Source organism: Pleurodeles waltl, chromosome 6, assembly GCF_031143425.1.
Source record: "Pleurodeles waltl isolate 20211129_DDA chromosome 6, aPleWal1.hap1.20221129, whole genome shotgun sequence".
NCBI classification, from domain to species: Eukaryota; Metazoa; Chordata; class Amphibia; order Caudata; family Salamandridae; genus Pleurodeles; species Pleurodeles waltl.
The window spans coordinates 1,131,607,692-1,131,626,106 of NC_090445.1; positions in this window are offsets into that span (position 1 = coordinate 1,131,607,692).

The following is an 18,415-nucleotide window of genomic DNA, read 5'->3' on the forward strand; positions in this document are numbered from 1 at the left end:
ATTGCTGACAGGACATCCTTCAATAATGAACATAGGCTGGGACATCCCAGCAGGTAAGGCCAGTGTGTTTTGGAAGGGCCCTGTGGCAAGGAAGTGCAACACTGCAATGGGTGGTATGCTATTTGGATGACTGGGGCTGGCATTGGATCTGGCTCCAACAGACGACAAAGATCTATAATTGTCTGCCTATCCAGGCGGTATATCTGGATGATGTGTCTGTCCTGTATGGCCTGCATATCTGCCAGGGGAAGGTATAGAGGAGGTTCTCTGTTCCTTCTCCTCCCATGGTAACTATGTTAGACAAAAGGAGAATATGGCCGTCTTTCAGTGTGTCCCTATCAATTTACATTTTAGATGTCATATACGAATTGTGACATGTCATGTGATTCACTGAGCACATGAGACACAGCACACATCACCACTAACAATTACACACTAGTGACATGTTACCCCCTTGCTTTTCTGTGATTCAATCCCCCAAATCCTGGATTGCCAGTGGGGGAGGGTTTGGTGGCTGGGCCCCCAATGATGTTGTCATATGTGCTGGACCACATACCAATATAAATACTAAAACGATTGACCTACATGACAGGACAAGGCCAGCACTCAAGAATCATCAGGACAACATTTTCCGAATTGTGACACATTAAAATAGAGTTTAATTGCACTGTATGCCTCTAAAATGGTGGCTGTCTGACCTCCTCCACTGGACATTAGGAACCTCCTGCGACCACTGGCAGAAGTCGTCATGGCGGTAGGCGGATGCTACCGCAGTGAAGACTGCCATAGGACAACGTTGCTACCTGTGGCAGTCTTGGGCCAATGGCAATGTCCACCAGTGGTGATGGTCCTGTACATGGTGGATGTGACCGCCATCTTCTGCTGAATCCCCACTTGACTCCTGACACTGCTGCCACCAAGACCTCCACTACCTGAGCTGCTGTGTACTGCTGTGTACTGCCTCTGGGCGCAATCATGCCAGTCCTACAGGTGATAGGGCCACTGCCTTCTCGCTGGAAGAGCTGGAGAAGCTGGTGGAGGAGGTCCTACCCCTGTATGACCAGCTCTATGGTGCACCAGAGGATCAGGTGTGCACACGTTTCTCACTACTTCTACTTATCTTAGCTTTAGTGAGCCTAGGCTTGTGCCCAGTTTGTCAGATTGTGGAGTCAAAGCCCTGTAGGTGCTGTCCGTGTGAATGAATGAGTGAGTCAATGGGCATGTCTCTATGTCAAGTGACAGGTTTAGAGTCCTGCAACTTTGTGGTGAGTGTGTATTGAGTGTTCCCTGACCCAACTTGTGTTGGATGCACATGACTAGGTGAGGTGTGATGACAGCCAACCGCAGGCAACTCTTACCAGAAGATGTTATCAGTGTGTGTTCACATGTGATTGCATGACAGCAGGAGGGGTGAATGCATTTTGTATGTGTCATTTGATCGCTATTTGAGCTCTGTCTATGTTGGCACCGTAATGTCAGGCCATATTTGGCCTTGTTGGGCTGTTGTTCGTAAGCCAGGCAATGGCTCACTATGCCCCTCAGCTCTGCACATAGACACCCAATGGAAATTGGTTGTAGGCTACATGATGTACTCTCATGCATGTGATTGTAGGATTTGGTGTTTTGTGTATGTCTGTCTGCTGAGCCTGCAGAGACCGGGCCTGTCTATTGTCACTCACAATATCAGTCGAAATCTGGGCTGGTATCGATTCCTTTTTGCACTGCAAGTGTGAAACTGTGCCCACACCCTATATCCCTGCACAGCATGTGATGGTGCCAAATCATGCCTTAGTGCCAGTATGCAGTTCCCTGAGTCTCTGTCCACTGTTTTGTATGGAAATTGCATTAGGAGCAGGGTGGTGATCTGTGACTGATTTGGTCTTACTATATTTGACAATGTCTGTTGCATAGCCTTGACAGGTCCCTTGATCCCACAGCCCTGCTGTCTCTTGTATCCAGCTCTAATGTGTTCTGTGCAGGGTCCTTGCATTTTGGTCATTGCACATCTGCAAACAGTGTGTTGTTAACTGATGTGCCATGATATCAGACTCTGTTGTTTAGACATAGAGTGGGTCATGTACAGTGCATGGCCAGGTTTCTCTTAAGGTACTCCAGGTTTAGTGAACACACATGTGAAAGTGTATATTGTAATGTTGATGTGACACACAGACCCCACCTCCGAAGTAGCAGGTGCCTGCATCTGTATCTGCACATGTCCATACATAGACAGGCCTGACTCCTTGTGTGCCCAATATGTCACTCCCATCATTGTGGTCCAAGCGCAATGGTCAGTCTGTAGGCTGCCTGTGACCTGCAGGAATTGTATGCCCAAGTGACATTCAGAGGTAGTCATATCCCTGTGTCCAATGACTGCTATGTGCCAGAGGTGGACAGGATGGTCAAGATACGATGTTATTAACTTGGTGCACTGACTTGCTTGTGACTCAGCCATTTTGTATGGGACATGTAGACATGATATCCTGTCTTGTCAGAAGAAGGGGATCTGGAAAGCCATCACAAAGAAGGTGCAGGCCCTGGGGATCCACTGCCGGTGGAGCGCCCACTGTCGGAAGAGGTAGGAGGACCTGAGACTATGGGCCTGGAAGAACGCAGAGGCCCCACTGGGGCTGTCCTCCCAATGACGACAGGGTGCCCAGCGGATAATGACCCCCCTATTGGCCCACATTTTGGCAGTGGCCTACCAGGCCTTGGATGGGCATTTAAGGGAAGCACAGCAGCCATAAGGGGGTGAGTACAATGCAAATTCATGCTTAATCCTTTGCCAAATGAATGAGTGAGGGACTGCCTGCTCCCCCTGGCAATGTAAGATTTGTCATGTATCACAGATCATATGGGATCAAACTGGTGAAGATAGGACATGTGTTTCAAACTGGTGTGCTAATCCTTTTGGAGATGGGATTTAGGACTAAACTGTGGGGAACCCTCAGTTTAATTTGACAGTAGGGAGCACATATGGCTGTGTTTAGTGTACAAATATTCTGCTCTACCTACTCTGGTGGGTGTTAGTTTTTACCAACAGATCACTCCTCCCAAATGTCACAGTACAGAGGTAGGTAGGATGAGGCTCACTGTCCTCTGCCATATGTCTGGGGATATTTGTAGACATACATCTGCCACCCATGGGCAAGTTTTCTCTATTGTATGTTGGGTGCAAGTGCCTCACAGCAGTCTGTGATGCATGGGTGACCATCATACATGTGACGTGACTTACATGGCTAAATCCTGGCAGCTGTAGCCACCAGCTTTCCCTTGGTAATCGGGGAATGTGCATTGTCATGGGTGATCTGTAGCCAACATTTCTTGTGCTTACCTCTCTGCACGTGGTCCATTCCCACTAGGATACAGATCTATGCATAAGATGTAGGTATGTGCTAGCCATGTGGATGGGATGATGTCTGGAATCTCTCACATATATGCATGGTATCCTTTTAACATAATGGTACATCTGCAATAGTTGACGTTTACTCTGATGCCCTGAACAGGACTTTGGGGGTCATTCCGACCCTGGCGGTCCATGACCGCCAGGGCCGGGGACCGTGGAAGCACCGCCAACAGGCTGGTGGTGCTTCCTGGCCAATTCTGACCACGGTAGTAAAGCCGCGGTCAGAAAAGGGGAACCAGCGGTTTCCCACCGGTTTTCCCCTGGCCAAAGGAATCCTCCATGGCGGCGCTGCAAGCAGCGCCGCCATGGGGATTCCGACCCCCTTCCCGCCAGCCTGTTCCTGGCGGTTTACACCGCCAGGAAGAGGCTGGCGGGAACGGGTGTGGTGGGGCCCCTGGGGGCCCCTGCACTGCCCATGCCACAGGCATGGGCAGTGCAGGGGCCCCCTAACAGGGCCCCATAAAGATTTTCAGTGTCTGCTTGGCAGACACTGAAAATCGCGACGGGTGCCGCTGCACCCGTCGCACCGCAGCAAATCCGCCGGCTCCATTCGGAGCCGGCTTAATCTTTGCTGGGGCTTTCCCGCTGGGCCGACGGGCGATCTTTTGCAGATTGCCCGCCAGCCCAGCGGGAAAGTCGGAATGTCCCCTGCGGTCATCTGACCGCGGGGCGGTGTTTGGGCGGTTTCCGCCCGGCGGGCGGCGGGCGCTGCCCGCCGGGGTCGGAATGACCCCCTTTGTCTCCATCATATGTTATCTGACAGATACATTCACGCCTTATAGTATATCATTAGTCATGTGTAACTGCAGTAGCTATGAGGGACATAGCAGGTAGGACCGGGGTGTGGATCCACTGTATGATCATTTGTACCCTTGATGTGGAGTGATGGTTGTAGGTGCACAGCACCTGTGTGATGATTGGGGATTGTGCCGTGACTGTTGGGATACATCATGGATTGACTTGAAGGGATGTTTGTATCACATGTGTTTGGGGTCAGGGATTCATCCACATGGAGATACCATGCTTGCCATGTCTGAGATGTGGGTAGTGATGTTCTTTCTCTTTGGACAACAAGTTAGGGTCCTTCTGTTAGTGATTGCAAGGTCTGTCACTCCTTCTTACACGGTACAGCTGTCTACTACAAACATACTCAAACGTAAACATGGAAACGGGTGTGAGGCATTGGTGGGGGCTATTCTGGGCCTTACATGTCCTTCTTGTGAATCTACTGGAAAATTCTCTCCATGAGGTTTGGGACCTGACTTCATTGTTGTTCCTTACAGCACCATATGTGGGGCACGTCTGAGTGACCTTGCTCCTACCTCCTTGACCCCTTGTGGGCAGGTGTTTCTTGTGGAGCTGTACATTCCTGGGATGTATCCATACTGACATAGATGTTGGCATGTCACCTAATCCAGGTATGGCGCATGTGTGCCAGTATTGTCTGCATTTCCTTAGAAATATCTGTTTTTGCTAGCACATTACGTCAGTGCATTTCAGATGTGTGCATACGCTTCTGTCTCTGCAGTTGGTTAACTGGAGTATGCTGCATGTGCAACAGGTTTGGGGTGGAGTGGTCACTTAGTTGTGGTATGGTTAGTGTGATAATTAGACTTCATTCATGCTATTGTACTTGTCTGAAACCAATATTTTCTCATGCGTTACTTTTGTAATTCCAAATGAAATGCATAGTTTTGTATTTGCACATGATGGTGACACTTGACAAGATGGTATAATTTGTCTCTCAGAGTTGTGACTGAAGTGTCTTCATGTCCATGTTATGACCCTATTTCTCTTTCTTTTGGCAGCATGAGCACTGGCAGGCGAAGAAGATGGGGCCGAGCGAAGTGGGTAAGTATCTTGCCACGGGACCTCAGGTCAAGACACCACTGACACAGAGGGACCCAGTGGCCCAGAGGGCGAGGGGAGTGCCACAGGGTGACCAGATCTGCATCATTATCCTAGGATTCCTCCTCCAGTTGCCACTCCCTAGTGTTGCCGACCCATCAGGAACCCCACCAGTACCATCCTTGTCAGCCACCCCCTTTCTATCACTACCTTCCCTGTTGCTTCCGACCCAGTTCACTATGCCCGCTCACCCAAGAGGATGGGAGTCTCTTTTGCCACAGCCACCTCTGCCCCAGCTCCTGCTACCCCTGCCGTCCTCAGTGAGGAAGTTATTGACCTCCTGAGGTCGATCTCTGTTTGGCAGTCCTCCATCGTGAATGCCCTCCAGGGACTTTCAACCCAAGTCCAGCAGAGCAACTCGTTCATGGAGGCCATATACAGTGCAATGGCTGGCCTACAGAGATCTTTTCAGACTCTGGCCTCCACGCTGATGGCAGCCAGTCACCCCTTGTCTTCCGTCCCACCTCCATCTTCCCAGTCCAAATACCCCCTTCCCGACCTCCCCAAAGCACACAGGCAGACTTGCATGCATCCACTGCAACAGCCAAGGGTAGCGAACACAAACACAAGCACTACAAGAGACAGTGGCACGCACACAAACAACATCCACCCGCGGACACAGCAACAGTCACAACTTGCCCTGACACCACTGCCCTAGTATCACACATACAACATCTGGCATACCTACAGACACCATCACAACAGTCACTGATACAGCCACCATACCCATCCTACCCACAGACACCACCCTAGCAGACCCTCAGACATCCATCCAGTCACCACACCGGCAGACACCACGGCAACACACAGACACACTTACATGCACCACATCCAGCATACCTGCAGACACCACCTCAATGGAGACCCACTCACCACGGCATCCCCCAGCACCTCCGCTCCCCTCAGCCTTCGAAACATAAACACCTTCACTCACCCATCCATCAAACACTCACACTGCACAAGCATACCTCCCACAAGCACACATTCAAGACATCCACTACTGCACATCAGACAACCACTCCATCAACCTACAAATCCTGACCCACTTCTGATGACTGTCCCTGTATGCCTAAAAACCTTTTCCTTTGTGAGCTAGACCTTACCCCTATCCTCCCCTGTACCACACCCAAAATATCTCTATACCTCCCCAAGGCCATCCCTTCCACCTCCAAGGCCTCTCCTGCCCCCCCTGCAAAGACCCATACCCCTCCTCATGCTAAGAAGAAGCCCACCCCTCCAAAGAAGGACCCTCTCCTCCTAAGCTAAAACCAAAACCCTCTCTCCGCACCCCCTCCCCAGATAATCTCTGAGGTGCCTGCCTGCCTGCCCCCTTGATGCCCCTACCTGTGGTGGTTACATGGCAGTCAGGATTCAAGTTCGGGACACCCATATGTGCATTGTGTGCAAATGTACTTTTGTCTCTGGCCTGGCCTATGGCCTTTGACTTTATCATTACTAAATTATTAATATATTTTAATCAACCTGTTGTTGGTTTTGAGGTTACATCTTTGTCGTGCATTTCTTTTACTAGTGTAGAGTTTTCCTGGCTTACATTGGTTGTGTGTCCGTATTTGTGTGTGTGTGTGTAGTGCTTGTGCTATATGTATTGTTTGGCCAGTATGTGAGATTGTGTGCAGTACTTTTGTCCACAAGTGTTAGGGTGTATGTTGTGTGATAGGTATGTGTCTGTTCGAAACATTTGGTTGTCATGCTATTGAGTGGTGTTTTTGTTGACATGTGTTTGTTGCTGCATTGTGTGGCTTTGTGCGCTTTGACTTTGTGCACATGAATGTTTCAGGCATGGTATGATAGATACGATGTGCTGTTTGTGATGTATATATCAATTGGTAAGTTGTATGGCTGTGTGATAGTGTGTGTTTGTTCCCTGTTAGTTGGAGGTTGTGTTGTATGTGATGTGTTGCTGGGTAGTGTCTATTGTGAGTGCTTGTTAACGTATTGATGATGCCGTGGTTGTGGTGTTGTTGTGATGTTGTGTGGTATTATGTGTGGCTAGGCCTGTGCTGTGTTTCCTTGTGCAAGTGTGTGTTTTTGATGTGTTTGTGTGTATTGACCGTAGTGTGTGTATGTGCGTGTGTGTGTATGTGGCTGTGTGTGCTTGTCAGTTTGTAGTGCATGTGCTTGTCGCCCTCTTACCCCCTTCCAAATGATATATTGTGTGAGTATAAAAACATTGACATTATACAACAGTTTCAGGTAAGTGTGTGTACTTACGGTTGCTGTCGTCGACGAAGATTCCGTAGGCTTTGCGAGCAGGAGCAGTGGGATGACGTGTAGTTCAGGTTCTATGGCGGCTTTGGACAAGTATCTACTTTTATGTAGTTTGTTTCCGCCTACGTTTCTGTCGTGGTGCGACTGCGGCAGACACCTTGGCAGTGTACCTTCCTCTAATCTGTCCAGCGGAAACAGGGTCTCCGCCTCCTGCATGTGCCTTCTGTTGTCAGTTTCGGTCTAACCGCAGTGGCGGTATCAGCAGTGCTTTGGCTGTATTCTGTTGGGAATACTGCAATGGTCATAATTTGGCGATCTTCTCTGCCAACCTGTTGGTGGTACAACTGCCAGCCTGTTGTCGGTCCTGAGACCACCAAACTCATAATGAGCCCCATGGTGTGTGTTGACTTCTGATAGTTTGCTCTGCATGTGAGTGTGCATGTGTCCATTTAGGTGTGGGTCCCTTGCAGCTTTTTGGTGTAGGGATATGTCCCAAGGAGTGTGAGTTGTGTGTGCTTTGTTGACTTACCCTTCCCCATTGTGTGGCTGTGAATGACAATTGGTTTTGGTATTGTTTGTCCCTGATATCCAATTAGGGCCATTTTCTGTGCGCATGTTATTTGAGGTCCTGTTCAACATGATATGTGTCCCAGTGCAGCCTCCTTCCATGTATGGTTGTGATGCTTCCATCCCAGCTGTGCATGTATTGTTGTTGTTGTGCTCTTTGTCTCTTTTGTCTATTTGTCTCTCTTTGTATTGTGCTTTGCTTTGTGCATCCATTGTGTTATGTGGGTGTGTGATGTGTGTGTGTCCATTGCAGGTTTGTTTGATGGTGGTGTTGTTTGTGTGCCATGGCACATGGATGTATATGTGTGTTGTATGTCTGGACAGTCCCTGGCCAGTGTTGGGTGTGAGTGTGTGGAATGCCTATGTATATGTTCAGTAGTTGTGTTGTTGTTGCTGCTGTGTGTGTGTGTGAATGTTGTGTGGCCATCAGTGTTCCTGAGCCTGTGCTGTGTAGCCGTGCGTAAATGTGTAGTGTTGCCATGCAGTGTGTTTGTAATGGCTGAAGTGTGCATGTTGTGAATGTGTGGGTGTCCGTGTTGCAGGATGTGAGTGTTTCTATGTCAAACGGTGTATGTAGCTGCTGCCTGTGACATCCCCCTATGATGTGTTTACTGGTGCAGCGTGCTGGTATTAAAGGGATGATGTTACAGGTTGGTGTGTGTACGTACGGTTGCTTTTGTCCATGTCAGTGTTGATTTTGTTGTCTATCAACGAGCAGGAGTAGCAGCATGACATTTGCAAAGGGTTCCATGGCTGCTCCGGTCATGTATGGCTGGTGCAGGTAAGTGTCTCCCTTTATACTGTCTGTTTCCGCTAGCTTGTACATGGTGATTGGACCGCCATGTTCACATTGGTGGTGTGCAACCTCGTAATCGGTCCGGCGGAAACATGGTCTCTGCCGGTCTATGCATCCGGGTGACCATGGTCGTCTGTGCTGCCTGGCGGTAACGGCAGACCTCTGGCGGTCTTCTATTTGTACCCCCAGCAGAATTGTATTACGGCGGTCCACTGCGCCAGCCTGTTGGCTGTCGGGCCACCACCGCCAACAAGGAGGTCACAGGACCGCCAAACTCGTAATCAGGCTCTTTGTGTTATCAGCTGTGCCTGATTGATGGAAATTTGGTATACTTTATACCTGCGACTGAGCATAATGTCTGTGGAAAACATGTGGGCAGGCTAAATTGTTGGTGAAGGTTTAACATGCCTCATACAGCTCTTTATCTTTAGATCTCTACTTCCTGTTGTGTCTTCCTTTTAAGATCTGTGTTAAGTCAGATGTCTGTGCACATTGATTAAGTGTCCTTCTACCCTGCTGTGCTTTTGTATGTTTCCCACATTTTAATTAAAAATTATTGTTTTGCACCAAAAACAGCTGTTGTTTTGTCTATTGATGCTAATTTTACTGTAATTGTTTGTGGTAATGCAATGTGTATTGCCTCTTCAGACAGTACGTTTGACAAAAGTATTAACTGTGAAGTGCAGTATGTATGAGTTGTGACATAATATATTTTTAGCAAAACAATTTCATAAATTGACTGTGGCAGATAATGCTTTTTTAGATAACTACCTGCATGACCAGTTAGTACTCCCTTGACTCCTATCCATTTTGACCTAAGTCTAAATCGAGTCTCTGACCTGATAACACTTAAACACTTGATTTATTGGGTCAAGCTCTGGACTACTCCTGAATTTCATACATACAGGGATTCGCATTCTGATCTTTAGGGAAGGCCCAATGCATCCTCCATGGGTTAAGAACTTGCTTACTTGGTTTTGCAAGTTAGGCCTACGGAGATATTGGGAGAACTTCAGTGGCTTAAGGAAAGCATAGATACATTCCCTAAAATCATGTTTCTGGCCATTTGTTAGAAAGAGTTATCTTCTCTGCATTACCCATGGACGCCTGACCGATCAATTTTTTTAAATAAAGGTGCAGATTTAAGAAAAGTGGTGCAGCACCTAGTGCATGGCTACTTTCCTTGCATCCCTTAGCACCCCTTACCACCACCAAAGTACGGTGCACCATGGCACAGAATAGGGGGCAAAAGCGTCATTTGTTTTTACACCATTGTATGTACTTTGCAGGTGTAGCTCCAAAATTTGGGTGCTACTCCTGCAGAGTACATTGGGGCCCATTATAAATAATGATATGCCCCCTCTTAACGCCTGTTCTGAGCAGGCGTTAAAAGTGCCGTAAACAATGGTGAAAGAAAATCTCTTAGATTTCCTTGCATCATTTTTTCAGCCTCCCTAATGGGGGGACGCCCCCCTTGCATATATTTTGCGTGGCGCAGGCATTATGTGGCGCAAGGGCTTACCAAGTGGCACAATGTGGCACGGGGAAAATGTCACTTTAGTGCCATCTGAGCATCAAAAAAATCGCACGTGATGCTCAGGTGGCGCTTGGGGCTCTTAAAACTGCCCCAAAGTAGTATCCTTATTTTGAGTTTTTTGTTGGATACTATTACTGAACCTTTTGACAAGAGTCTTTATATTTGCTTCCGATATAGATGTTTGCCACTGAAATCTTTTACCAGTAGTTATTTTTAAATATATATATATATATACAGATAGCTCCAAGCTGACAGTTAATTCGGTGGATGAAGCCCCTGCAAACAAACTGGATTTTCATGGGGAAATGAGACTACTACAATCAGTCACGCCACAATCCAACAGGAGCAGAGGACGAAGTCGAGGAGGTACAGGACGTGGAGGGGGAAGAGGAAGAAATTACAAACATCAAGACTAGAAGGGAATTTTCAATTTGACAATTCCAATATCATTGTAAATATTTCTAAAGTTCAACTGACTCTGAATCAAAAACGCATTCTCAATTTAGGGCTAAGTTTCTGTCCAGATATTTATTGGGATTATGTTGATACTAGAATAGGACTCTATAAATTTACATGCAAGTTGCGCTTAATGAAACATTTCTCCACTACAACTCAGGCCATCACATCAGAGTCTTATACCAATGTGGATATGCCCTCAGGGTTTCATATCAATGATGTCCCTGATTTAGTAGAGATTGGCAACTTGAGCTGTTCTACCAACACGAGCAATATTAGAGTCATGGACAATGAAACCTTGAATGATATGGGATTTACAACTGATCAGACCATCTCAAGTGCATTAAAACCTTCAAGCAGATTCAATCCCCAGTTACCTACTGGTAACTTGATTGATATGTTTTATGAATTGGTAGTTGAAGACATTGATCTTTTTCGCACTAATTGGAATAGTACCAAAGTGAAAAAATCTAAGAGAACTAATTTTTCAGCTGTAGATTGGAAAGATCTATATTAACTTAAATCCAATAACACTATTGTCATTAAACCCTCTGACAAAGGAGGCAATATTGTTATTATGGAGACAGATAGTTATGTGAAGGAGGCCAACCATCAACTATCCCACATGCATACTAATCCCACTATTGAATCTCAAACCATCTATTGGGAGATGCTTAATACTTGGCACACAAACGGTCTTATAGACCAAAATGAGTATCTTTATTTGAAAGTTACATCTCCAAAAATTCGTTGTATTGACTTTTTACCAAAAATTCACAAAAATAAAAAGCATCCCCCCTGTCGAGCAATTGTGAGTATGAATTCCTCTCTCCTGGAAAACACTTCCCATTACTTGGACCTCTTTCTATGTCCTCACGTAACTGAACTGCCTTCGTATTTACGAGATACCAATGATTTTCTAGCCAAGATTCACAACATTCCATGGCAATCCAATTATTTATTGGTGACCATGGATGTGACTGCTTTATACACCTCTATCATGCATGAATATGGTATTCAGGCCTGTAGTCACTCTTTAGGCACCCGTAAAATTGAATTCTTTCAACATACTAATATGCTTGTGAGCATGCTTAGATTCTGTCTTACCCACAATGCCTTTGTATTTGATAACCAGTACTATTTACAAAACCAAGGGACAGCAATGGGAGCCTCATTTGCTCCCACGTATGCGAACCTATATATGGGCTGGTGGGAAAAGGAAATAGCCTAGTCTGATTCCAACAGCAAGCATATGGAACAAGTGATATTATGGGTCAGATACATAGATGATCTTTTCCTTATGTGGGATGGTAATGAACATTCCCTGGCACAATATGTTAATTCATTAAATAACAATGAGCTCAATATCCATCTTGACTTAAAATACAGTGCACAGACCATAAAATTTCTTGATGTTCAGATCACGGTCCAAAAAGACAGTTTACAGACAACTATTTATCGCAAACCCACAGCCTGTAATTCCATTCTGCATGGTAATAGCGGTCACCCTAAAGCTTTACAGTGGAGCATTCCATATAGTCAATTCTTACGGGCTCGTAGGATTTGTTCTAATGATGAATGCTTCAATACTGAGATTGCGATTATGACACAAAGATTTCTTGAAAGAGGCTATCCTCCAAAGATTTTAAAGGATGCACAGTTGAGGATGTCTAACATGTCCAGAGATAAACTTCTTTTTAAATCTGGAGACATTAACAATCAGGGTCAAGATGATAGATCATTGCATAGACTTTTTCTTGAATTTAATTCTCAACATTCTCAATTGAATAAGATCATACAAAAGAATTGGCATGTTCTCAGACATGATTCATCTATTAGGGACAATATAGGTTTACATCCTCAAATAACATATCGCAAAACTCAGTCATTGGGTGATCATCTCACCAGAAGTCTGTTCAGTTCTAAAGCTAATTTATCCTGGCTATCGAAGAACAGTTTGGGTTTTTGGAAATGTGGGCATTGTAAATCTTGCTTATATGCACAAAATACCCGTTCCTATACCACATTTGAGGGGAAAATTTGTGAAATAACTGACCGAATTACCTGTGAAACTGAATATGTTGTACATGTTATTGAATGTGGCTGCCATAAAAATATGTAGGCAGCACCATTCATAAACTGAAAGTGAGATTTTTACAACATCTTAGAGCTTTCAAGAATCACGATCCTTCCTACCCCTTAGCCAAACATTTCTGGGACGTACATGAAGGCAATTGCAGCTCCTTAACATTTTATGGTATAAAAACCATTGCTGCTCATCCCCGAGGGGGCAATAGAACTGCCCATTTAAGACAAACTGAATCAAAAATGATTTTATCATTAGGCACAGAAAACCCTGGGGTCATAATTTGGATGCGGAACTTCATGTACATCTGTAAATGCTGATATCATTGCAGTCTCTTATCAGATTCCAGGAGATTACTTTGACTATAAGCAATACGTTGGATTGCAATGAGAAGTTTTATTGGATTTTGTATTGACCACAATATTTCCGGACAAGGACACTGTTTCTTTGTGAAACATATATACTATACATAGTATTTTAATGTTTTTACACTTTATTCCCTGTTTTGCACTTAATTAGCACTCTTAGGGGTACATTTAGAAGTCTCCTCATATATATGTCCATGTCCTTGGATCAAATGTATTTTTTGTTCCAATTTTCGCATTGGCCAAGATCCCTTCTTTCCATCATGAATATAACAATTTTCTGAATTGATATAATATCTATTTCTATATAATCTTAACCCTTTGATAGAATTATTTAAATATTTTATTATCTATTTATATATGAATTCAGCATTATTATTAAGATGAATTGAGATATTTAAATGTTTGTATCAATTATGATCAAATTTCTTTGGGTTATTGATATATATTAACTCAATAATTGTCTCTTTTAGAATCATCTTTTCTATCATCTCTTGTATTTATAGGTCAGCCAACTTATTTATCAATTAAATTATGTACAGTTTGAACATATTAATGATATTTATTAATTGAAGATGTTTAGATTATATTGTATATCTTTTATTCATATATTAGGCTCTTGAAACAACGAAGTTAAAATTGTTAGTATATTTAATTAAAATAATTTGTATATGTGGGTTATTTTTTTCTATAGAATTTCCCATTAATAATTGCAAATGCATTTATTATTTACTGGTGAAAATGTTTTAATAAGATTTTAGGGAACCATATAATATATAATCTTGCTATGTTTGGAACTTTGACTTTTATCCAAGTACGTGGGCACAAAAATTGAGATTTTAAATCTAAGATTGTTACGTTACAAAATGGCTGCCCCTCTTGCACATTTCTTCTTAGCTATGATGTGAAAAGCAAAGAAGGACTATAGGATATAAATAGTCTGGTGTAAAAATGTCTCCCAATGTCCAGTTGAAGGCTGTTGCCAAAACGCGTAGACATTTGGCTGGGACAGCGTGTGTTTGTCTTGTTCGTTGTAGGCACCTTTAAGACTTTTGTATTGAGGAACTATTTTTGAAAGTTCTCATTATTTACTCATTCACTATGTTTTTCATCATTTTTTGCCTTTATATGAACTTATTCAATAAAATGAAGCAGACGATTTTGTACATATGAGTTATTTTTAACCTCAACTTCACTATCTACATTCCACCAGCTTTGGATATTGTGCAGCCTTTTGGTGTCTGATTCAGTTGCACCGCTTTTTTGATAATTATATATATATATATATATATATATATATATATATATATATATATATATTTATTTTATTTATTTTTAGCAGCAGGATGTCAGCTTTATGGTGGGAAAAGGGTGGGGAGATTTTAAAACACACACACACACGTATATTGAAGTTTGAATTAAAAAAAATATATTTTATGTATAAATCATATTGTTGAATATTTAATTGGCTATTGTATTTTTCTTTTTTTATGTTTAGATGATATTTTAATTTTTGATTTTGTATCTATATTTTGCACTGCATTTAGCTGTGTGCCTGTTACATATACATATTTATATTGTAATACTTTTGGAATTATTTTTTTTACACTATAGTTACAATTTTTTAATAACTGTATGAGTCTTACAATAATCCAATGTTGGTTGGTTATTAATTATATGTTTTGATACATTATTAAATTGAAAATATTCATAAAAAGTGTTGAAATTGTTTCAATAATTTCAATAACAATATGAATTGTATAAATGTACTTCTAGTGTGTATCTTATAAGAAGTTGATTTTTGATTTATAATTCTTTAAGTCGAATATTTCAAGGAAGTTTGTGTACTTTTTTGTGTGAATAGCAAATGTCCTAATGCTTTTACATATATATATATACATTTTATTCATTTTTGGGTAAGAATTGTAAATATGATCTCTTCAGTAGGTTAAACCTTCCATAAAACAATACGTGTTGAAATTATTTTTAATAACACCTTCCCCAAAGTGGTTCAGATTGGAGTGAGAATAGTAATTTGACCCCATTTGTGTCCAACAAATTCCCCACATTTGCTTGGATTGGCGTGGTTAAGAAGTAAGTATAATCTCTTTAGTTTCCAACACCTTCCTTTAAAAGGTTTTGATTGTAGGGGGAACAGAAATGTTGATGCCTTTCATGTCCAACCCATTTCCTAAAGTGGTTTAGATCTGACGTTTTAAGAGTCCATCCCCTTTCCCATAGTTGTTTAGATATGAATGTGAAGAGTAAACATGATCTATTTAAAGTCTAAAACATTTCTCAAAATCATTTAGATTGGAGTTGGTATAGTAAATGTGAGCCCTTTAATTTTCTACACTTTCTCTCGTTGAATAGTTAGGTGTCGGGATGTTTATTTTATCCTTCTAATGTCAAACATTTTCACAGAAAGAATTCTGTTTTAGTGAGTGTGCCATAATTTAACAATTTAGTATGTAATTGAATAGATAATATTATAAATAAAGATAGGGTAAATGGTAGATTGTTTTGAGTTCTGTGTATTTTGTAGAGTTTCTTGGTGTGCAGTCTTTCTGTGTTTTCACATATTAACAATACATATGTAAAAGGTACCATATATTTTATTTAAACATTTTTAAATAATTTACAATGCGAAAAGGCATCATTTCAACTACTTTTTTTAGATTTTTTTTTATGTTAATCCAGGTAATCTAATTACCATGTGACAATATAAAGTTCACATAGGTACAAGAAGTTTCACATAATGTATATGTTTTAACAAACATTTCTATTTTAGAAACTGTTAGAACACTTTTTACAACATAGTTTCAATATAATTTACTACTATTAATTAATTTTAAAAAGATAGTGACCATTGGGGGGCGTGGCCAACTAAGATAGCTAGTGGGATGCATCTTTACTGCGCTCTGCCTTCCCTATATCCTTCTTCATGGATCATGGGGAGCTGGACAGTTGTGCACCCCCCCAAAAAGCGAGAAGCAGTGCCCCGATGACAGTAGCGGGTTACTGACCACCTTTGGCGCGCCTTTGAAGCTCCCGCTTGGTTGAGAGCGGAGTCGGGCCTCCGCTGGATGGGCTCAGCCGGCGCTGGTGCAGTGGGCCTGTTACGGCCTTCCTTGGTGGGCGCGACTGCTGGCCGGTCCCCGGAGCGGGCAGCTGGTGTTCTCGGGGGGGGAGTCTTTGGGGCCATCTCCCACCAAGGTTAGATGAGTGAGGCGAACAACTGGAGCCGGGGCGGACGTTTTGTCTCTGTTCGCCTGCGGTGCCATTTCGCGGAGAAGGAGGCGGGGGCACCTCCGAGAGCCATCATAGCACGCCTCCTGAACTATCAAGATAGGGACTGTATCCTGCGGACGGCCCGTGAGACCGACAGGGCTGTTTTTGAAAATTGCTAAATATCCATTTACCCTGACTATACGAATAAGGTCCAGTCCTCCCGAAAGGGTTTTTTGAAGGTGAAGACAAGGCTTTGTGCCATGAACATCAGATATATGTTGTTGTATCTGGCACGGCTGAAAGTGATTTCCAGAGGCAAGTCACAGTTCTTTGATCATCCCGAGGCAGTCTGGAGATGGCTAGAGATGTGAGGAAAGGTTGGCCCGGGTCCTTCTGGGCAGTCTGGAACTGGCTCGACTCATACCTCTGGAGTGGACAGTACAGACTGGAGGAGGTGTGGAAATGGGCAGTCGTGGGTCCCTGCGCAGCGTTGTGATACCTCTGTCAGCAGAATTCCAATCCAACAGGATGGTACTATGGCGGTGGTGGATCCTGAGTAGGCCATTGAACTTGCTGACTCATCAGATGGGGAACTGAGATGCTTTCTGTTGATGCTTGAATATGTTGGCCTTTGGTAGATACTGCCCTTGGAGTCCCACCGGGGGTCTCGTGTTCGGCCTGTGGAACACGCCTCGCATGATTGGGAGCAATGGAAATGTTATGGATGTCGGTTTAAAGGGGCTGCATATGTATTTGTATTTTATTTATGGGGGGAAATGCTTACCCTAGAGTATGATCGGTTGGGGTGGTAGGCACTGGTTATACTGTCGTTGGGACGGGAGATGTTCACTTCCACTGTTGTGGTAGGTTTTTTGGGTGTTGGGGTGTGGGCTGTTGTCCTGTCAGCATACATATATATCGATCTACAGTATGTTTTGATATGTATGTTTTACTGTTCATCCGAGGTGGCTATAGGGGTTCGGGCATTTACAGTTTTCGCTAGGTCACAGAGATTTGCCATTTATATCAGCAGTGCATTGTTGAATGTGGGATGGGCGGTTGGGATTTGTCAAGCCTCCACTGTTTGGGTGTGGGGTTGTAGGAGGGACCCTAGAGGGATAGGTGGATATGCATTTTTAACATGGGTCGACAGATTAATAAACTGACATGGAATGCTAGAGGGCTGAAGAGCTATACTGCATGTTATAGAGTGCACTCCTTCCTAAGGCGACATAAGGTTCATATAGCGTGTCTCCAGGAAACACATATGACAGAGGAAGAATCACATAAGTTGGCTAAAAAGTGGCAGGTCAGGTGTTCTCCTCATCCTTTTCCTCCTATGCAAAGGAAGTATTGATATGGATCGCGCCCAGGGACCCGTTTACACATATCTATAGTGAAGCAGTTGTGGAAGGGAGATATATACATCCCTCCTTTTATGACAATATACCTGAAATGCTGGGGGAGGGGATAGTCTCCCCTTTAATATGGCCTGGAGACTTCAACTGTATATTGGATGGTGAGATGGATCGTTCTCCATCTAAATTGGGCACCAAACCATTAATGATGAGATCCCTCACAGAGGTTATGCATAATCTAGGGCTCTGGGATGGATGGAGAGAAATACATCCGGAGACAAGGGAATAAACCTGTCAGTCTAAGACCACAACACATATAGTCGGCTGGATCATTTCCTCTTAGATGGACTGACTTGTTCACAAGTAATGAATGTCAAGAATTTGGGGAGGTTTTTATTTGATCATGCACCACTGCTGATGCACGTGTTGTGGGGATCCGATGCTAAAGTGTCCCTCAGTTGGCGAATGCCTGCTTCGTT